General features: G+C 34.9%; 1 pseudogene; it reads right to left on the bottom strand.

Moving 5' to 3' along the window:
* Window positions 1-903: 903 nt before the first annotated feature.
* Window positions 904-21,429, bottom strand: LOC121366379 (annotated as a pseudogene).
* Between the last annotated feature and the right edge of the window lie 4 nt (window positions 21,430-21,433).

The raw sequence follows: 21,433 nt of genomic DNA, 5'->3' as shown, positions 1-21,433 counted from the left end.
ATTAGGTGGGTAATAAAAGTTAAAATTATGATAAAAAAAACCCCGAATAAGCAAAATTAAATCCCCCCAGAAAATTTATACCCTTACAGGTAAAGCAATTAAATGCAAATTCTAGTGGTTACTACAGTTAAATTTTAAAACTTAACCTCTAACAACTGCAGTGTCAGCACTTGAAAACAATACAATGTCACTTCTACTATTATAATCTCATTCCTATGTCATAAGTTAGCATAGTTTGCGTATGACATTTGAAAACAAAAGCCTGAACTCGTATATTCCACATAAAACATTGTGGTGATTGTTTTATGGCTTGTTCAAGTCATGCCCCCCAAGTGAAACACAATATATTAAACAAGCAATGTTGATGAAATAGGAAGGATAGTGGCTTTGAGATTTCAGTTGGTCTAGTTCCACAGATGATAACTTGTTTCATTGTATATTAAATGATAAAAGAAATGATGTGTCCCCATTTCCACACTATCTCTACTTAGAGTAATTCCTTTTGAAAAACCATGAGGTATTTCATGTACCAATAGAGTGCAAATGTTTATAACAAGAGGGTGCCTACTTCATAATAGATACCTCATGTTCTTATTAACTGAGTGAGAATTATTCGACTTCTGCTAAAACATCACATTTGGGTTGTATGGAGACATAGTAAGATGAGTTGGCTGGTCTTGTTGCTCAGAATTATCTAAATAAGTTTTTAGACAATTTGTTGGAAGTTTCTAAAGCAAATAAAGGATTTGGGCTTCATCCTCACACTCTATTTTGTAGAGAACGTTCAAAACCCATTGTATACTATATACAGGCAGCAATATCATCTGCCTGCAAACAATATTCAATATGTAATTGATGCTAACTAACAAACACTATTATTGCATCAATGTAAAATGAGTATACCCTGTCCCCTAATGAAACATTATGAACGTTGCCATTGTCCAAACTAAGCCCATTTTCTTTCCTAAGGCCTCACATCTTCAAAGGATCTACTCCTGGGCTAAGCACAAAAAAACTGGAGTACCAGGACCCTTTCTTGATAAGAGAGTTCAATGGAATTGTTCTTTTTCTCTACATATTTACTTCAAGCTTCTCTTCAACATACAGTCTAAACAATAACATCATTTACATTATCACTATGTTGCAGTACTCACATTACAGCAATAAAGTCATTCTATCAGGTCTTCGAGCTCTCATCATACATAACCTCTGTAGTGAGGTTTTGGTTCTTCCATCACCAGGGAACTTTTCTTTCTCTGGGTGTTTCACTGTCACAAACTTTTTCCAACGTTTAGCAGAACCCTTGTGTTGTGTGTGTGCAATATAAAATGAGTTTAAAAAAGTGACAATCCAAAACAAAATGCAGCAATTAGGTAGATTGTTATAGAGAACCTAAACACAGTTCAAATCAAGGTTCTTACCTTCAATATCTCTGTCAAGGTTCCTGAACTGTTCCATATTTGAGAGAGCTTTGATGCCTCCCCAAGAATTATAGAGAAGAAGTCAATTGGACTAGATACATTAGGGACACAAGGAAAACGTAAACAGAAAGTCCAAACTCAACTGGATCAATTAACTCTCAGCAATAAGAACCTAAAATAAAGGTGTCCAGATATCTCACAAATCAACCAAAAGTTATATATTTAAGCTGTAAATCCTCATTAACTGATGTCAAACCCAATTTGGCATATACAGCACTACACACCAAGTGACTTGTGAAGTGAAAATGAGCTTATCTTTCTCAAACAATCCTCTAGTGGTATACATGAACACAGAGTAAGTGATTGAATCAATAAGATTTACAACACGTTCCTTGACTCATCTGACTTCTTGCTTTATCAAGGCATTGTGAAAGACCCACATTGAAAGCCTAAAGAAATAACACATTATATGAGTATAATTTCAAAAACTATACATGTAAATGTGTATATACCACTTCTATAAAAATTAAACAGTACAATAAGTATTGTGTTTACTGCTGGTTGCTGAAACTCAATCTACTTAGCTATCTATAATATAGCTACTGTATACCTGTATATAGTAAAAACATCTACATATTTTGTAATACCTTGAAGGAGAACTGATAAATAGGGTTGATTTTACAGAGATCATTAAGTATAAAGTAAAGAATAGAAGCCTAGCTGCTGCTGGTCGGTAACTTTCTCTTGCTTCATTTATCTTCTTCTCAGTCACTTTAGCTTCAGCAAACCTACAAATAAAGATTAAAAACTTGATATATAAAATTTTCATGCTGTACTTTTGGGCTCATTTCAGGCTGCAGTTCTTTTTGTAATCTCAAGGTTCTCTACTAAAGTAGTATCTCCCAAAAAGTTGCCACCAGCAGATGAGAGGCGAGAGAGGAGAGAGTCTTCAAGTTCTTTGAGTTTAATCTTAAATTCGTTTTGTTGACGAGTTAATTCCGCCTAAAAGTAATTATATGAAGAAACAGTGAAAGACAATTATTACACAGGCAGCTTATAATTGGACATAGACTTGAAAATATTTTTTAAAGACATACACATTCTAGTTGAAAACATACATAAAACAAAAATGTCTGCTCAGTTATTATACAGTTTTCACAGTGATCTGCTGTATCTACACATGTAATATAAAAGTGGTTTTGAAGTGTATTTAAACAATCACACCCAGATATGGAAGGGCAATGTGGTTTAATATCAAACTGTGGGAAAGAGCCGAATAAACTTCACAGCTATGGTTCATAAGGACATATGATATAATCGATGATGTCACTATTGCATGATTTTGGAGCAAGAAAGCACTCAAGGCAACAAAGAGGCTGAGTATGCAGAGCTATCATATAAGAACAATCTCACTTGTCCCTTATTAAGCCAATGAGAACAGATTTGTTGATGAATAATAAATTGAAGAAGCAAAAAAGCCCTTGCTTCCTATGAACATGAAGACTATTAATAGAGCATCACAGTGTCTTTGAGCATTGGCTAAAAGAAATAACAATGGTGTGGACACAAAAGTGTATGACTAATATGTTAAGTAGTGAGAGTAGAACTTCAGTTCATTAGCTGTGAATTTTGTGTGTGAAATAAGAAAAGCCGGGGGGGGGGGGGGGGGGGGGGGGGGGGGGGGGGGGGGGGGGGGGGGGGGGGGGGGGGGGGGGGGGGGGGGGGGGGGGGGGGGGGGGGGGGGGGGGGGGGGGGGGGGGGGGGGGGTGGGTGGGGGGGGGGGGGGGGGGGGGGGGGGGGGGGGGGGGGGGGGGGGGGGGGGGGGGGGGGGGGGGGGGGGGGGGGGGGGGGGGGGGGGGGGGGGGGGGGGGGGGGGGGGGGGGGGGGGGGGGGGGGGGGGGGGGGGGGGGGGGGGGGGGGGGGGGGGGGGGGGGGGTGGGGGGGGGGGGGGGGGGGGGGGGGGGGGGGGGGGGGGGGGGGGGGGGGGGGGGGGGGGGGGGGGGGGGGGGGGGGGGGGGGGGGGGGGGGGGGGGGGGGGGGGGGGGGGGGGGGGGGGGGGGGGGGGGGGGGGGGGGGGGGGGGGGGGGGGTGGGGGGGGGGGGGGGGGGGGGGGGGGGGGGGGGGGGGGGGGGGGGGGGGGGGGGGGGGGGGGGGGGGGGGGGGGGGGGGGGGGGGGGGGGGGGGGGGGGGGGGGGGGGGGGGGGGGGGGGGGGGGGGGGGAAAGGGAGTGAATATACTCCTCAAAGATCAGTCACAAGTTTACAATGGTTGCAAACTGAAATCAACTCCACTTGATACCAGCCTTGTGGACCTTACAGTTCAGATATTAGGACTTGCACCAAGTATTAATAAATCCTGAAGTTTGCAAGGGCTGGCACTTTAAAAAGGCAGTCAAACGTGTCTTTGCATTCCAAAGAAGAATTAAATTTAGGAAACACACCATTATTTGAATTAGATCAACATCTGTCCTTTTAATATTGAAATTTTAAATCTTGCAAATTACAGTCATTGACAATTTTGTAATGGATATATTTTTGCCTTTTTTTGGAAACTTTTAGAAACTTCAAAAGTTTCCAATTGGCTTAAACTACAATGGCCATAAGTTGCTAATTTAACCCTTATAGATAATGATAAAGTATACACCTTGGCTTTCTAAGTCTGGCCTCTCTGTAGCTACAACTTCAGCTAAAAGTTGATCCTCTAGTCCATCTCTAGTTTACAGTGAAAGTTGATGAGAGTAGATTGAGCTTGCATCTCGGGTTTATAAGAGGATTAGCCAACTTTGTCTGAAGGATCATACGAACCTAACACAAAGGAATACAAAATACAAGTATTAGTGCAGTAAGTATCATGTTTTATTCTTTTTCATAGGACAGAAAATATTAAACAGTGGCTTCTAAAAATACCAGGATTATATCTCACTTGGATGATATTCTACTTCCTTGTCACCAATCTTGATATAACGTTCCCTTCTTAATAGTAAGGCGACCCAGCATGGATCCAAAACTGGATCAACATTCTCACCAATATTCTCCAGTAACAAACAGTCACCATTTGCTATAGCATTTTCAATAGCATCAAGATATCTAACGAATTCAATAAATTTAAACTTGAAAGGTTATAATTAAACAATATGTTACCAGCAAAGTGTGAATGGTTCTTAAAGTATTAATGAATCAACCAACCACCAATTTTGCAATGTACAGGCTATGTTGCTACTGTTACAATGTACATGTAGATGTATGTTTTAATGTCTATACCCTTTGCTTCCTAGTCGTACTACTTTCAGTTCATCTCCTTCTCTGTTTTAATCCATTTAAGTCCCTGTAATTGTGGGTCAATCATCAGGGGCCACCTCTCGGCATTAGTTAAGATAGTAGCATTCTCGATAGACATTCTGTCATAGGGAGGTTCTCATTATTCCAACGAGCTATGGTAGCTGGATCTGTGAGTAGAGCTAAAACATCAAGACCATCTGTCTTAGGAATAGGCGGCTACAAGGAAGAGAGAACAAACAGCTAATTTCCAGGTAAATTACTTGTAATAAATACTAAACAATCTTTTAACCACAACATTGTGATATCTCACATGCACATACATATACATTCCAATCACCTTTGTTAAACTAAATGATACGACAAACCATCACTTTTCAATATTGGTGCACACGTTTAATATTACAAGTCACATTCAGAAAACTTCTAGTTAGTTTGTAGTTTGTTAATATAACTGAATAGAACTAAACACATGAATTGTTCTTATACAAGTATAACATACACTCTATAACACAATTTTTTTATTCTTCATCAAGGAATTCTGTGATAAGATGGGTCATAACATCACGACACAGTGTGTACTAATGCCAATTTGAGTGCTTATGCATAAAAATGTTTTATAGGTGTACCATGTCTGTTATCAACTAACGCCTTAAGATCTCCTTAGATGGCTAACTGACCACTATTGGCTGAATATATTGCTTGTATTTTTCAAGTCCCTTCAGACTTGTCCAAATACAGAAAAGACCCATTCAATATTCAGCCATGTTGAACAATTATTTATCCAATAATACACATACATACACACACACACATATATATACTTACATTTAATGACTGAAAGTAGGTCATCCCATTTTCCCTCTAGAAGATCAATACGATAATTACGACCAAAGCACCCAACATATGATAAATAAGATGATGTCAATAATACATCACCAGGCCAAGGTCTTTCTCCTCCTCTTTCCATTTTCATTACAGACTCTGCCCATCTTACTTTCTCGGATGCCAGACCATTAACAAGTCACAGACAATAATAATATCCTTTTAATTTTATTTTCAACACAATATACACAAAAGTAAAATTATAACAACAAATGACAAATCAAGATTTCCTTGGCAAAGATATTTATTTGGTTCAGAGTTTTCATTATATTCACACAATAATTATATATTTCTTACATAATTTACCTATCTTACTTGAGCTATATATATAATCAGGTTGCAAGGCTTTATAATATCTTGTGAACAGGAAGATGTTTGTTTTCTAGCACTAAATAAGTCAGGCATTTATTCAAGGGAACTGTTTAATTGGAGAAAAGACATCCTTGATTTTTAGAATAGAACTATGACTAAGACAATTTTGTTTGCTTTGTATATATGAGTCAAAAGTTGATGCTATTAATACAGGATTTTTAATGGAGTAGGAAAAACATTGATTATAGGTAGCATGCATAAACATGTTATTACAGCTGTCATGATGGTCAATGTAGTATCATTCAGTATTGAACTTCAGGAATTTCACAAGGGAGGAAAACCCAGGATGCTCACATCTCTATTGAAACCCTGCTATCACAAGTCATGTACATGAGCACATTAACCATACTATTAATTTAGAGACTTAAACAATCCTGATTTACTTTTGAGTCATGCTCATTCAACCTCTATAAAAATGTAATGCAAACAAGTTTTAGTGATTATAATGGCAGTTGCTATGAAATTGTTAAGTTAGTACATGCATTAGAAGTAGGATTAAAGTATACTAAACATAATAACATGCTATTAATACAGCTGTACCTGTTATCTAGACTAAATGTAGAAAACCAATATTCTGTACTTCTGCAGCTTGTTGTTGGTGACAACGTAACTTTGCTGAAGTTGCTTCTTCAACTCTCTTGTTAATTCAGCCAAGTTGTCATCCAATTCCTGTAATAAAAGATACACAGTCTCTCTGTAAGTGTTAGACTGACCTGAATTTTTGGCTTAATTTTAGACAATTTATCTTGTGCAGCAGCCAGAATCAGCATTTGCAGCAGCTAAGGCTTTTCTTTTGGGCTCAACATCACAGAACACCTCATAAAAAGTTAACAATATTGATCACCCAGGCACATAAACCTAAGAAGTGCATGTACATGTTATAGAAGGTTAAATCTTAACAAAATCTACAAGCTACAAACTATAGATAAATAGCAGAACAGTCCTTGTAATAAGCACTGTTTCTGATTGCATACACATGTACATTGTTAAGCTTTTGAGTATTTATTTACCACAAACATCATTTTTATATATTATACAAGTTCTATAGCAAAAGTGTACTACATAAGTCTGTACCTGCTGCAGCAGCAGACCTTAGCTCGCACAAAGTCAGGATCAAATTCTTTGTCTTGCAGATAAGGCTCAACAGCTTTCCTGTTTGGATCTTGAATATTCTCCTTATCAAAATTGAGTAATTGCTCCAAGAATTGATCAACTTTACCCATGTAGTTCTTGCCAGCATTCCAAGATGTGTCTTTAGGAATTTTGTTAGAAGGAGCAATCAATACCATCACAGCACCAACTACTTTTGACTACAATGGGTGGAGGTTTACCAAGGATTTTAACTCTGTTAAATTGGCTTTGTTCTCAATGTGTTCAAAGCCTCTGCTGCTGCTTTAAAGGGCGGTCTGCACGAGCTAAATCACGTTCACAATCTTGTTGCTTTTTTGCTGACTTCTGCTGCTATTTTTGCAACTTGTCTTTTCCTCATCATCAGCAATTCTTTCTCTTTTTTTCCAACCTTTCTTGTTCAATACCAAAACCCTTTTAATCAGTGCATTCAGCATCATCATTCTTTTGTTTCATTCTACCTCTTGAGCAGCTAGTTTCTCTTTCAAGTCATCAACCTAGAGTTTAATAACATATACATTGTGTTCATGTATACACATGCAATTGTACATTACGTATAGAAGTAATTAAAAAATTTATTTAAAAAAAATGAAATGAGGTGTAAGGATGGCAAGGAAAAAAAATGAAAAGGATAACTCATAATTTAATACCAAATCCAAACACAAGTAGCCAATCTTTAACATAAGAAGGCCAGACAGTTAGCTACAAGTATAAAATTACAGTACATACTACTATTGTAGCTGGCCAGTATTGAAATTGAAGAAGAGCTGGCAAAACTAAGAAAAAACTGAATGGCTACTTAGTATGCAGAGATTTTTGTATTGATTTGTTTTTATCCTTACATTGTTACTCCAATCAATTCTGTGCTAGCACCAAAATAGGAGTACAGGAAGTGGAACAGTTTGGTTGTATAAATTGTTCACTTTAGCAAAGCTTAATAATGATATTCTAATGATATTAAAGGTCTTAGTAGCTATGAAAAACTTAATAGACAAGTAGGTGCTTAAAATTAGCCTATAACGCAACTTTACCCGTTATTGAAAGCAGTTAGTGTAATAAAACTATCTGTGGTGGTCATCTTTTCAGGTCCATCCCTATATATTAAGCACTACTATGTTTAATGATAGATATACTACTGTAGTTTCAATTTCAACTTTAAATAAAATTGGAACGTATAAATCAGCTTATTTTAAATTACTGTGTGTTATACCTGAGCTGATGTACTTTTCAGCTTTTCCAGACCTCCTCAAGACGTTCCATGTTCCAGTAAGTTCGCCATGTTTCTTAGTAAGGAGGTTACGATAGAGATTGATCTTAGAGAAAATAAATATGTTCAGTAAATGTAGGCACATTTTGAACATGGTGATTATGTAAATGAACAGTATTGTCGACTCACCAGCTCTAAGAAGCTCTTGGGTGTGGTATAATTATATCTTTTTCATTAGTTAAATAAGGTTTACTCATTTCATTAAACACTGCTGTGAACATATGCCATAAAATTGACTTACAGAGCCACGTATCTCCGCTAAAGAATACAATTTATACAAATTTGTAAAAGTATTTGCTCTTACTTTGATGAGTTCTACTTCAGATAGAAATGTGAGCTTTACTGATATTAGAGCTTCCTTGGGCCACTCATGAAACAATCAATACAAGTACCAATTGACAATAGCTGGGAACTTGCGCCTACGACTCTCCAGAGTTGAGCCCACAGGAGAGAAGCCACAATACTACCTTACATGTACAAGTAAAAGAATTAAAGAATCTCCATTATAAGGCTGTAATATGGCAAACAAAAACTGGACATTACCAATCTATTTTGCCATGGCCATCTATATCATAATATGACAACCTTTGCTCCAACAAAATATATAGCTCTTGTGAAAGTTTGAGACTATTACTGAATTACTATGGTACTATACTAAGGCTACAAGTATATAGAAGTTTATAAGTATCTTGTTAGTACTTATTTTTTTCCTGCATGAAGAGCTTGAGGGATTGTTTCAAGCAATATCTTTGTCTCTTCAATATTTAATTGATAAACTTTCTGAATATAATTATTTTTCTCTGGTCTTTATATACTAGCAAGTTCAAGTTGAGTGAAAGTTACAAGCATAATTTATACCACACTTATGTAAGCCCATTCTATGAAATTAATCATCTACTTTAAGTTGTTGTTTTTGCATTGAAAGAGTGACCACAAATGGTAGGCCAGGTTGCTGCTATCCAAGTTGTTTTTTCAGTCACACCCCAATATATAATCTAATGATGACAAACAGCTTATCTTTTCAGCTTGTGACTGCCATGAAAGCTAAGGCTATTATATATACGTTAAAGGACAGCATTGAGTTACTGTAAATATGCAAAATTTTGTATCAAGTTTTTCCCCATTAGCAAGCATTTTTTTGACTGAGAGAGTAACTCCAAGCCACAAAATTGTTCAAAGCACTAAGTTTCAATCTATTGCCTCTTCATTGTTTAACATTCTTGATGTACATGTATAGTTAAATACAATGGGCCATGGCATCCATACATTTTGGTTATACTAACAGCCAATGTTTTTGCAATTATACTTTTTTCACTGCTTAGAAATTAAATTCAGTATGTAAGTAATACAAATATATTATTAGGACAGCAATTATATTTTTTAAAATATAAACTAAGCAAATCTCATGTTTAGTTTGTTAGTCTTAGCCTTTAAAATTTGCTAATTATAAAAAGGAAACTTAACAAAACATAAAGAGATAATCATATTACATATAAATACATTGATTTTGTGGTATGAATTTTCAAAATATGCCGAAAGCATTTAATGATTGACATAAAATTACCTTTAGTTGTCTTCTCACTCTATCAATAAAAAACTTCCATACATTCTCTTTTGTATCTTGCATACCAGCTCCCCTAACTTCATTACGTAATCCCATTAATAATATTTTCTAATTCATCATCAGCAATAAACCAGGGATCTCTCCAGATGCAAGTAGATCATTAATTAATACAAGAAACTTTTCATCTGGAATCTAATTGAAGAAAAAGTAACCACTCACATGAATTAAGTAGTAGCTTCAACAGTTTGTACACTCTACATGTATGTGATCTGTTTATCAGGCTACAATGACCTCAATAAAACATCCATGCTGCTGCCAATGTTCATGTTAATATTATCAGAATTTAATAAATAATGTAAATTGGTAAGGACTTCTTTAATTTGGTGATTTGACAAATTTTGGAAATTTAGCAAATCAAAAACTATCAAATTTATATTATATTAACGAATATCGTCATGATTAAATATGAATCACCCACCAAGTTTTAACACACACCAAAAAACACCCATTTAAACCAATTTGCCAACTAAACCTGCAATGTGATAACCACATTTGGACACCTCGGGAATAACCAAAATTAACAGCATAATTTGGCTACATTTCACAAATCAGATATTCTAAAAATAGCAATTTACTTAAATCAGGAAGTATACTGGGTATATATGCAACACAACATTATATCTTTCCATTTGAAAGATTATTTATGTCAACCACTTTCTAAATTTTAAGTTACCAATCTCAAAACATTTATCCATGCATTGTACATCTATTTTTGGCTTCTATTGGTTACCTAAGGTTTGTCCTTTTTGCCAGTTTATAGCCACTACTATGACATTTAGTATTGTCAACACATGGCCAAACTTTGGGACTTTAGAGTTGCTAATGACAACTAGGCATAAACTTAGGTCATATACCTGTGCATCAGTCAGTAAGAAAACAGTACCAATGTTCTTTAATCCAGCTTTGATGTAAAGTTTGATTCAAATCAGTCCTCAGATCTCCAACACTATAGCCTTTTCTCAATTGAATTTGGAACACTTCTAATCCAGAGACAGATGCCGCCAAACGTGTCAGACTTGTTTTTACCACTGCCACCAACACCAACAAGGAGGGCATTACCACGAGGAGACTCCAGGATACGATTAATACGACAGCTAAGGACAGAGTATAGAAAAATCATAATAAAATAACTTTACAATGCTTTTCAAGAGACAATCAAGAATAATTACAGTCTTTTGGTGCTCAGGTGCTAGACATGTATGGTATTATATGTAAAGTTATGCCCAACAAACAGCCTTTTAAACAGACTTCAATGAAGCCCTAATGGTTACAGGATACCATCATCATGAAATTTATTAGCAAAAGTAAAGTTATATGCTTTAGCTAAAATACTTCAATTCTCCCAGTATTGCTGATACAAATTTCCTACTTAATAATGAACTCATAAAAGAAAATTAATTACTGGGCTTTAGTAAACCTAAGCTTCTAGATTGAACTTCTGAGATCTGTTAACATCAAAAATCTTTGTTTGCTCCAGAATAAATTAAACTTACTGTAGGATGAAGTACATTTAACCATTCATATTTGCAAAGCCATAACTTTGCGCTTATCAAGATATTATAATGGATAATATATGCCATATGCTTATACTTAATTAAAAAGTTATGTATGTAAGGCTCTGAATTTGAATTCATTCAAAACAGTGTATTTAAAGTGATATACATGCACTTACATGTGTGCATAGCGTCTTCAAAGGAGTACAAGGTTCATGACAGCATTAAGTTCATTATATGACTCAAGTGCTTCATCCAATATTTTATTCAGTGATGTCCATGATAAGACAGGTTAGATACTTTGGATCACCAATACCAGAGGCAAAGTGGACAGTATATGAGAGGATTAGCCTTAAGACCTTCATCATCCAAATCCTGAAATAAAAGTGAAATCACAATAAGAGTTACACTATTGATATGACAAGTATATGTACAATGTACTACATGCTGAATGATTACATAAATAGTAAACATAAAGTATGAATACAATGTACATTCTTTACATCAAAATGATTGTTTGGCTAAGTCAAACTTGATTCTATTAAAATGGGTCATGTCTTTATCTTCAATAAACTTATCTCCGTACACACGACTAGCTTCATGGAGCCAAAGACGAATGAAAATCAAGGGGAGTCTTAATACATTCTGGACCAGAGAACAAAAACACCCTAAGATTAGAAGAGATAGAATATAAAAAATATAAGCACAGTTTCAAAGACAAGCCAAATTTTGTATTGCTTTCTATATTGAATGTGACATCAATAATAGGGTCTCAGCTACTGTACAACAAAGTACATTGTACATTGCAAATGAACACATAACATATATGTGTATCACATGCATATGTAAAGTTGTGATATCCTATCATTCCTGTAGCAGCTAACAAAAACCTCACTTGAAAGATATTGGAGAGGTCTCGAAGGTTAAAAATGTAGTGAAATTTGATGGCATTGGAAGAAATGAAGATGCCACTTTATTATGTAGAGCTAAGCCACTACTGGACTATTTTATCAGCAATACGTTTGAGTTGCATTTGAGAACCATTAGTGGTTAAATGTCCCAGCAGAATGCTTTGATATATAGTACGAAGAGCATCAGTGCCTGGAAACTAATTGCAAAGACACTAAAATGACGTGGAAGTCTGGAGTTGATGGTAAAGCTCCCAGCAGTAGGGTTCATACAAGCTACATATTGTACATTGTGGATCTCCTTCAGATTAACTTGGCTCGATCATACCAGTGGTTATAATCTAGATGTTGGCGTATTAAGGTATGAGGCTGAACAGACCATATGTGTCAACTACAGGCATATTCATATCATCAATAAAGTAAACAAGTTTCTTAGTGCCTGGTGGTCCATAATTACGACCAGCCTTTTTTTCCAATGGTTTCTCCATGACTTGTTGTAGCATAAATGATTTTGTGTAATAGTTGACGGGAATCATAGTCACCATCATGTTCTCACCAAGTGAGCTTAATTTGTCATTAATGAGGACTGTCTTACCACAACCAGACTGGCCTACTAAACATAAACTGGACGTCCATGACCCAATAACAAATTTAGGAAATAGCGATATCGTACAGTCTCTGTATATGGACTAAACACTCTAAAAGAACAAATATAGTAACTCTCTCTGCACTACAGTATTACATCTAACACAAACAGCAAAATGCAATCATGCAATTTAAGTATATACATTCATACGTATTTACACATGCATTTACTTGTAGTGGCATTTTCTGGGTCATGCTCAAATTTAGGGACTTTCTCAGTCCAAGGTGTCCATTTTTTAGTCTCTGGCATCAAGGAAGTAATCAAACACAGTTCCTTGACTTGGGAACTTAATGTTCTTGAACTCAGTCACCCACCATTTAGAGAACTCAACACGATAAGCCACCAACTAAGAAATGAAAACATATCAGTAGTTAAACATCATGGTGCTGCAAAGACGTTATAGTATAGAAAAGAAAAAGCTCACAAGAAGCATTTTATTAACTTTTTTTATGCATGTATGCATAATCAATATTTATGTGACAGGAGCACATATACAAACATTTACACAACAGAGTCCAACAAAGTACACTGACAATACCTGGTCTTGAAAACATAGCTCCTCCAAAATGCCCACACTGCGCAAAAACAAAGTATGTTCTGCATATACTTCTTTATTTAGAGTCGGGAGGTGTATTCTCAGGTGTAAGAAGAGCTTCTAGTAAATAACATAAGGTCTGGATCCATACTGATCTCTGAGACTGGAGTTATCTTCTTAAAAACGATACCGCAACGTCTCCAGACATGGTGGGTGGAATGTATCGACAAAAAGAATAGTAAGATTAGCTTTTTCAGACTGTACTTCTCTCTTATCGATCCAACTTTGAACATATCTATAAAAGGAGAATATAAGAAACTGTTTAACTGACACTGACTATTAACTAATATTACTGTAGAATCATTATCATAGAGTTTAAATTCTTAGTTTTCTTACGGTTCCATCCTAAATCAGAGGGATTGACAAACAAAATACCAGCTCTAGATACTGTAGCAGGTGTTGCAGCTTTGAGGTGACCAATCTCAAACATAAGCCTCATTGAGGGAGTCAATGGAACTCGCTCGTTGCTAGCTAAGTCACGTTAAGACCTAGGAAAGACAGAAATTAACAAATACCACAATCAGTGGATTATCTAAAGCATAGAAGAAACTTGGTTTCCTATTCAAAGAGTTGCATTAATGAAATAGATACCTCATGTTTATAAAAAATCTGTGCTCTATTGGTAGAAATAGATACCTCATGTTCCTTATTAACATCAACAGGAATTATTCATAAATTGTCTAAAGCTAAAGGATATTGTCTCAATATTATATATATGTAAGCTGTTTATTTGTGGATATAAAAGTTTATATATGTTAGATTTTATTTTTATTTCCATGATACTTCCTGTCTACCATTGTTTAATAAAATTTTGTACAAACTTAATCTTTGTCCATTGACATTTCACAAAATTTAAAATACAACAAAAATACAAGCTATATAATGTATGATACATGCATATAACATGTTGTAAATGTTACTTAGGAAAATTATTTATAGACTAATGCTAGCACACTTAATGGCAGAAACTAACTAACCAATAACAACAAGACATGTAATATATCCCATTCTTACTTTATTGTCATCCATAACAGTGTTGAGTGATTCAATCCACATTGGATCAATATCTCCATCTAATACAATCCACTTAGGGAAATCATTAGCTAAGTTTAGCTAAATCTCTCATAATACTTGAAAAGAGACCGTCTTTCCATTTCGAGTAGATGGATTAACTAAACCCCATAGCTCATCATTAGTTACTGCTTTTGGATTAAGATCTTGCCAGATAGGTTTCCTCTTCAAATTGTGATAGGTACGATTGAGAGAACGAAGAATCTTTTAAGGAGAAAAGTAAAGCAAAAAAGACATGTACAACATACAGTGTAAATCAAATAAATCATTTTGAAATATGTACATAACAAATAAACTTTAATATCCTTTTTCATATATAGAAAAATAGACATCTTTTCAGAACACATAAAAACAAAACATTAAATAGAAGGTAATCCTGACTCATAATGTCACATATACTGAAGTAATGGATGTGCGTATATGTACCTTGCCTCTTTCCAGTACCAGCACTCCCAATAACAAAGATGGAATGGTCTAACCGTGAATAAGTTCTCTAATTGAACTACTTTGAGTACAAAATTATCTTCAGCTTGTAGGCCCAATTCCTAAACAAAAACAATAGAAATAGTTGACATTCTACCTTGGATTATTAATAATAAGCTATTATGTTAGATTCATTTTCTAACTGATAATAAATGCTCATTGCTTAGATAAACATATAAACAGATATAATTATGTAAGTTGATAGACTTTGCTTCTTACCAGTACACTTGTTTTTAACACAGGCCTCAAAGTCCATGTCTCTCTTTCTGGTACATCTAGTGCTGGAACTAGGTCTCCAATAAGGCCCATAAAAATAGGAACATCATCAGTAACTATCTTAGGTGTGTTAAAGTCACGAAGTGCTCTCATTAAACCCTTCATATATAGTAAAGATAAGTAATGATTTTTAAAAATAATTATATAGTGATGGTAATGGTAAATTGCACAAAACGAGATAGTAATGTACCAATATCTCTATAGACATGTAAGTAGTATGGTCTAAACTCAGCCCCCCAGATGTAATTTAATGTAACACAATTTCACTTACCTTATCTCAGGGCTTCCCCTATCTCCTCTCTTCAGTGAACCCGCTACTACCAGCACAGACTGATGGCTCTTAGTCCCCCATCATAGTGATCTTGTTTTGATAACAGTTCTTTACATAAAGTGTAGTAAGTGGAAACTTTCTAGCTAAGATACGAGCCTCAATAAATCCTTCAGCTACCAACATAATCTCAGCAATTAACTCAAATCTGGTACCACCATAGCACTGGTCTACAAAGAAAAAAAGAATGACTTCAACACTGAATCAGCAATGATTTATATCCACAATGGTACTTCATTGTAAATTCTATTGTTAGTATATGTAATCAGTACATGTACATTTATATTTTTTCAGGGACAGTCTCTCTTAGAGGTACAACATGCATTATCCAATGTACCTGTACAAGTAATACACATTCATGTACAGCTTGTGCATAATACATTTGTACATATATAATGCATTACCTGAAGAGTGCTTTCAGGTTTTCAGGTAGTTCAGTACGTCCGGCATAGCCGGGATTCATTGTGATAAAGAGACCAACAGTTGGAGTGATTTTTATCTCTACACCATCAAACATAAACTTTTGCTTTTTCATTTTATGGCATCTTGAATACTCTTCACTTGCACAGCTACCACCGAAAGAACTTCAACTGATATACGATTGAACTCATCAAAACAGCCCCAGGCACCAGTCTGAGCTAACCCTTTGTATATATCTCCACAAGACTATAAAAGATAACAGCAGTCAAACACTTGTAATATTAGTTTAGTACTACTTATTAAATGCAGTTTTTCTAGAGAATATTTACAAAGCACTCAGAATTGTCACAATCACAGACAACACCTATTTCTTGTCCTATAAAAAGCATTTGCTTAAGATAGCAGGTAAGGTGATTTTGAGATATAGAATATTGTGTGAAAGTAGATGAGTAAACATCTCAAATGTTCTTATGCACTTTTACTCTTTGAGAACGTTTTTGCTGCAAAGATGATCAAAAAGCTAATGTCTCCTCTTTTGGGGTACAGAGGCTTTTCTTTGTTGGCAGCTGGAACAGAGTTAGCATACTTTCTAATCTTTATTTATATAGGAAATTAATATGCTTCCACCTTAATGAGTATAATAGAACTCTGTCATAAAGTGAATATGTTTGGCTGTACTTGTTCTAGTGTCTTGTAGGGCTTTTGAACGCAAGCTAAACATTTTATAATTATTATTAATATAACATTTCTTCCTTTAAATCTTCAGTGTGATTCGTTCATTAGGTAAGGATTGCAGTAACCAGACAAAAAATAATAAGAGGACTCTCTAGTTTTTATTGGCCATTGGCCTATTTAGTGTACATCAATTTAGTTATCAGACTACTTGCAAGATTTCTACTTTAACGCTTAACTAGGGCTATTGAAACACTTGCAATGAGATATGTGGTGTCTATAAGAATTCTACAAGTGAAAAATTTGAGGCCAAAATGTGCCAATAGATAATCTAATGGCTATTCATTTGGGACCATCCCTACAAAATTAATAAGCACTAATAGATTGTATCATGCCATAATGGATCTATTACATATTAAAGCTTAAAGATACTCTAAAATTTTAATGGGATATATTCATTTATCAAACTGTTTAAGATATACAGTCAAGAGGGTATTGAGTTAATTTAATTTTCAGTATAATTACTTTCATACCATTTGATAAGTGAATTGATATCATTCATATAATGTAATATACAAAAAGTAGTACATACATACCTTGTAGTCCATTTGTTCAGAGCAGTTGAAGACATAGACCATCATGCCTAGAGCTCGACCTAAGTCTTTAGTAGTCTCAGTTTTACCATACCAGCAGGTCCAGCAGGTGCTCCACTCATTGTGAGATGAAGGGATTGAGTCAAAGTAATTAACAACTAGAGAACAAAAAAATATATCTTTAGTGAAGAGAGGGTATTCTTCATTAGAAGTTGAGTATAACTATATATAATGAAAATTCTATTCTATTCTATAACAAAAGTTGGATACAAATAAGTAGACTATGTCTATGAAAGTTCATTTCACTATCAAATGCCCTTACTTCAAAAAAGGTAAATGGCAACATTGTTGTTTGATTTACATGTATTTAAAACTACACAATTAATTGATATGCACTTTCAGTATGCATATGATATGTACTTATAATGCTGATTTCAAAGTTTTGTTTTAAATTATTCAAAGTCATTTTTTCATGTAATACAGACTGTAGCATACCGAGTCAAGTGGTTTTAAGTGAGTGATTTAGACCCGATCAGTACGAGTGTATTACCAAGATATTCATATGTTATTTGAACTGATCATCACAGATATTAGCAAAACAATGCTTTGCTTTTCATCCCAACGATGTCGTAGCTGGCTTACCAAGTCAATGCTTGTGCTTATCCACCTTTTGATCAATGATTTTAGACACTACATCACGAGCATGTACATCAAAAGTAAAAAACAAAGTTTCATAATCTTCGACGATCTCCCTTACTCAAGTCCCCTAACAATAAGTTAATCAAAGTGTTTAGTTGTGACACTTGGTTTCTTATAATAATCTTTGAGAGCATTTTCATAGCCTTCTTCAAGGCGAGCAAAAGAGATATTGACTTCTGTTGTCCACCAAATTTGTGTGCCTGCTAAACAACTTGTGCAGGGTACTCAATAGCCCATTGTTCTCTGGGTTTGGTCTTCATATGCAACAACACTCTCATAAACTCGTTTCTAACAGTAGCTTGCATTCTATCAGTAGTCTATTGAGCATCTTCAACTTGACCATGTAGTTCACAGGCTCATCAAAATCAACATATTCTCCATCTTTACTGTACATTCCCAAGGCAACCTTGGGTTGATTGACCGGAATCATCTTCTTGAAACTTCAGCTTAGCCATACTGTCAAATAACTTGGAGAGATGATGTGCAACCTAGAACAACAATATAACTATGATTAAAAGTAGATATCATTCATTGAACATTGCTAGCAAAAATCAACATAGCACTAAAGCAATGTCATTCTCAAAGTTAACAGTGGTGCTACTTTCAACCATGAAATAGTGCACCACCAATTATAAACCATATGCATATACATTTATAATTATGTAGATTGTATAGTACTGTTGTTGATACAACTTACTTGATTGGGTTGGTTGCCATAGACAAAATGTCCAGAAGATCAGCAGAAGAGACAAAATAAAATCGTGGAAATGCCAAAACGCTTAGTCTCAAGATATTCAGCTAGGGCCTTCTCACATACTGACAACCTTTTGCAATAAAGGGAATTGAATAAATAATGACAACTACAACATTTTACTTATATACACAGAATAGTACATGCAACAGCAATATCTCACCTTTTCTGTAGATCTTCTAGTTCCTCATAGAGACCATATCTGTTATTGCCTGTGACAACATTAGGAGTCTTTTCTGCTTCCTTCAGCAACCTCTGTAGATATCAAATACTGATGTCGAATACACATACATACATACATAGTACATACATACATACAAACATACATACATACATATATATATATATGTATGTATGCACCTTGTCTTACATGACATATAATATTACATATACTCTAAAACTGTTCATCACAAAATAAAGGTATTACATAAAAATATGTACACAGATACAGTGATACAAAAATATAACTTTGTATTTCATGTCATATAGTGACATTTTACCAAACACTTGAAATCAGTGCAAAACCTTGCACAAAAAATCCAAAGCATATCCTAAATCATTGCATATAAATGTAAAGTTACTTCATGCTTTTACCATGTGGGACAAATGGCTACCATACTGTTTTGCTCTTTATGGTAATAGCATTAAGTTAGTTATATATACAATGCAATACATACTGTTTTTGCTCTTCATGGTAATAGCATTAAGTTAGTTATATATATATACAATGGTAATACTATAAGGTGAAGTCTTCATTCATTATGCAGGGCAAAAAGGTCGTTCAAAAATTTCAAATGGCTACAGAGTAATTTTGAACCTTTTTTCACTACATACAATTATAACAAGTGTGAAAGTGTGCTGATTCTGGTTGAGCTCTTCAGATTTTAGTAATATGGCAAAATTAATAACATTGGACAAATATATTAAATAAAGGTATAATTTTACCTTGAAGTCATCATCACTTGTGTCAAATGTCTTTGAATGTTCTGGTAGTTGAGACTGATATCTTCAACCCAATGATATATACTCTCCAAGTGTGACCCAGTTCTCTGGACTTCCATCCATATTGTAATAACAGAGTCAGCATTGGAGAGCTTCTTTTGCCAGTCTGATACACTCTCTAAGACATATCCCACATAATTTGGATGTCTCATATTTTGAAGTTGAACCTATAGATAGGACAAAGTCAGTCGTTTAAATTGTGCTACACAGCAATATTCAATGACTAATTCATATTATACATATGCAAGTATGCTAATTCACCCATATAACATTAACTACCTGGTTTGTCTTCTAATGTTTCAATCAGTTCTCCATTAGTTTTGACCAATTCAGTCCAGTACGAGAATGATCCTCACTTTCAAATTCCTTTCAATCCATGTTTTCATCCAGTTCTTTCAAAGTTTTCTCCATACTTAGCTCTTTAGTAGCTTTATCCACTATATTACGAACCTACAGATAACATATTGTGTATGAGTACGCACATGCCAAACTATAATTAGCACTTTATAAAACTATTTAATTGATACGTTACAATAATTTAGAACAAATGTTATTTTTAATGTTGCATTGTTTAATGTATAAGGTAATATGGTATACCTCTTCCTCAAAGTTGTGAAGATTAAGAGCTAATAAATCAGCAAGATTAGTTTCATAGACATCACAAATTTCACCTGAATGATATCCAAATAATTGTACAGGGTATTTAAAATAATCCTATCACTATTATGTATATACATTCTAAAGCACATAATAGTTGGGTTTAAGACAACAAGTATTGTACATGTTTAACTCTTTAATTCCTTTCCATAATAAGCAGTCAGGTACAATATAATATGTTACTGTTAGTCTTGTTACCTAGCTGTTGTTACAGCAAAAACATCTTTGCAAACTACAATATTATTCACCTGTGTAGCCTGCATCATTGTAGCCAATGACGATCTCTGATAGCAGATTTTGTACTCTCCCCACAGCTCTTAGTGAAGTCACCATATTCCTTCACAGATGAATCTAAACCTACATGTATTAATAATGAAGTTAATTTAAGCATAAAACATTGCATTATCCTTAGTGACAAGTGGTGGTTATAAATAGTCATAACTTTATTATTCATTAACTTTAGATTTATTTGTATCTCAATAGTAAGAGACTTCATACAGTTCACAGCTTAGTTTTGAAACATTTTCTTAATTTAAAGACTTCTGTCATTGTAATAAACTTCAAATATAGTCAAGAATATTTCACAATATTTACTTACTAATTGTGAACTACAAAGATAAACCCTTTTGTTATTTAAGTCCCTGGGTTGATGAAAAATGAAATTTCTAAAAGTCCCTTAATATATTATTGACCTAACAATCCTACAGAGTAAACTTTTACAGTACTTGTAATTGTACTAAAACACATTTTAAGTACTCAACACTTACATTTGATTATAATACTTGTACATATCATTATTTCCTTACCGTGAATGCATCCCAAGCTCTCATCTCTTTGTCCGACTTCCTAATGTCTTTGACAAAACTT

Source organism: Gigantopelta aegis, unplaced genomic scaffold (assembly GCF_016097555.1).
Source record: "Gigantopelta aegis isolate Gae_Host unplaced genomic scaffold, Gae_host_genome ctg5480_pilon_pilon, whole genome shotgun sequence".
Lineage (NCBI taxonomy): Eukaryota > Metazoa > Mollusca > Gastropoda > Neomphalida > Peltospiridae > Gigantopelta > Gigantopelta aegis.
Note: the sequence above shows the minus strand (reverse complement) of the source record. Positions and strands in the feature narration are given on the sequence as shown.